Here is a 2,737-nt window from a genome sequence, read left to right on the forward strand (position 1 = left end):
TCTTTGGTACGACTGTTCTTTGAGACTGTTCTTTGAGACTGTTCTTCGATACTGAGTCCTCCACAATCCCCTTCTCAGTTGGAGTGAGCGAGCTGTCTTCTCCCAGAGTCCTCCTTGGTCCCTTCTCACGACCGACCTCTGTTAGAAGCTCATTCTCCTGTTGAGCACAGGGACCTCCGCGATCCCCTTCTCAGTTGTGGGAAGCGAGCCAACTGCTCCTAGAGCGCTCCTCGATTGCTTGTCACTGCCTCCACCTCATGGTGTGTCACCAACCCATTGAGTTTACCTGTTGGATTGTTTGTTGACCTTTGTTCATGAGATAAGGATTGGCACCCATTCACACTCTTTCAAGGCTATTTCTCTTGGTGCAGCCTGGCAGACAGGGTGTCTCCATTTCAATGGTTTAAAATGTAGAATGTACAAGTGATGATGCTTTCTGTGACTGTAATCCTCAGTCAGTGCAATGTGGCTTTTGTCTTTAAAAAGAAATGAAGACATTTCCCAACACGACCTTCCTCCTTGCCTTGGTCCTAACTGGCTGACCCCTTATTCTGTGACTATAACCCTCCCTACCATCCATCTTTCTTAGTTACAAAGTCTTCTGCTTCTACACATCTGGAATACCCTGAATATCTTTCTCTGTCTCTCTGTTTTATAATTAATCATGAATAAACCTACTGTGATCGTGTACTTCTATGGAATTACTCAGACAGCCAGATCTCATATCTCAATCATGTAAAACACTTAAATCCTGAAACATTTTAAAAATCATAGTTGTAGATTTATAGAAGAGGTAAAGTTGTCATAATCTTAGAAGACACTGACCTCCTCTCTCATGGAGAGAGATTACTGGAGGTGATTGAACCTGAAAGTCACCACACTTCAGGTGAGGGGATGGGGTGTTTGAGAAGGAGGGTCAGTAAGGGGATTGAACTCATGGTAATGAAATTACTCTGCAAAACAAACCAACCATCCAGCCAACCAAGCTAACTGACTCCCAGATCTATACATGTATAGATGAAGGTAATTTAGTCACTTTCCTGAATCACATTGGTGATAAACACCACTCTCTGTAATCCTACCAAGTGCAGCGAGTGTGCAGTGTCTTCCTACTTTGTTCAGCGCCATCCTGCATTTCCTGAAGCTTCTGATCCTCCCTTCCCTCAGCACTCCCCCATTGCCATTTGCAAAAATCTACTGTCTTGTTGAATAACTGAGCTTCCTGGGAGCTACCCTTTCCCTACTCTGGGCCTCAGAATGATATCTTCCATCAATTACTTAGTTTTTGTTGTGGCTAATGACTGAATAAACCTAATGGGTCTGATAAAGTCACCCAGTGCCTCTGCACAAACTGGTCTGACCCTACCAGATATCTCCAGGCCAATTGATTGGCATCATTCTGTCTTATTTCATGCGAGTGCTGCATGTTATGCAGAGAATGTAATCAATGAGCATTGTCTGGATGGCATTGTGCAGAACCAGGACACTCTTTGGCCTACAGCAAGCTGCTCAAGGCACTGGGCAGATCCCAGGATGCTAACAGGAAGCAAAATGTGTGAAATATTGTAATCAGGAATGCAGCCTCACATTTAGACCCGTACCAAATGAGCAAACAGGTCTGGTTGCACCATGAGGAAGTGTTGTATTTACACTCAAGATAAAGATCCTCATGAGTCAGCTGTATAGCCTCCCCAAGGGCTTCAGGCCTCTCTCCTTCACCTCCTTCACCCAGACGGACACTCGAGTACAGTGTGGGCCTCAGGCCAATGCACTGTGGAAAACTATTTGTCCTGATGCAGCAAGTTATCCTGAGCCCACTGCTGCTGAACTCCAGCCCTCCATTACTGTCGAGGCAGTAACATTCTTCCTTTACCAATCTTATGCAGAGCTTGGATCATCTCAGCTTTGGAAAACAAATTACTGATTGAAGACTGTGAAATGGACAGACAAGTTATTGAAACAGAGAATGTAATATTCTACATTCAAGATACCGAAGTTGAAAATTTCCCAGGTCTCCAGTTCCCTAATGCAGATACGGTGAGTGTATGTGGAAATCCTCTCGTGTCCCAGTTAGAGTCCTGCTGGCAGGACGAGTGGCTGGAAGTCATGTGTCCCCACTTTCTCTTCATAGTGCAGTCTCTCTTTCTCTGTTATTGCTCCAAGTTTGAGCGTGTGACATTCACTTACTTTCTGTTCCACCTCCACCAAGACCTCTGACCATGCAACACACACATTCACAGACACACACATACACGCACATTCACAGACACACAGACACACACACACACACATTCACAGACACACACACACATTTACAGACCCACATATGCACACACATACACACACACACATTCACAGACACACAGACACACACAGACACACACACACACACACACACATTCACAGACACACACACACACACACATACACACACACACACACACACATTCACAGACACACACACACACACACATACACACACACACACACACACATTCACAGACACACACACACACACACATACACACACACACACACACACATTCACAGACACACACACACACACACATACACACACACACACACACACATTCACAGACACACACACACACACACATACACACACACACACACACACATTCACAGACACACACACACACACACATTCACAGACACACACACACACACACATTCACAGACACACACACACACACACATTCACAGACACACACACACA

The 2,737-nt window shown here is 45.0% G+C and overlaps 1 long non-coding RNA gene across 1 annotated transcript in view; it reads left to right on the forward strand.

The window, feature by feature from the left end:
• The first annotated feature begins 985 nt into the window (after nt 1-985).
• The window catches only part of LOC122545891, a 3,093-nt gene continuing 1,341 nt past the window's right edge, over nt 986-2,737 (forward strand). Inside the window, exon 1 of the long non-coding RNA XR_006310623.1 lies at nt 986-2,037. This is a non-coding gene — a long non-coding RNA (uncharacterized LOC122545891). The remainder of the gene's footprint in view (nt 2,038-2,737) is intronic.

This window comes from Chiloscyllium plagiosum, unplaced genomic scaffold (assembly GCF_004010195.1).
Source record: "Chiloscyllium plagiosum isolate BGI_BamShark_2017 unplaced genomic scaffold, ASM401019v2 scaf_79694, whole genome shotgun sequence".
NCBI classification, from domain to species: domain Eukaryota; kingdom Metazoa; phylum Chordata; class Chondrichthyes; order Orectolobiformes; family Hemiscylliidae; genus Chiloscyllium; species Chiloscyllium plagiosum.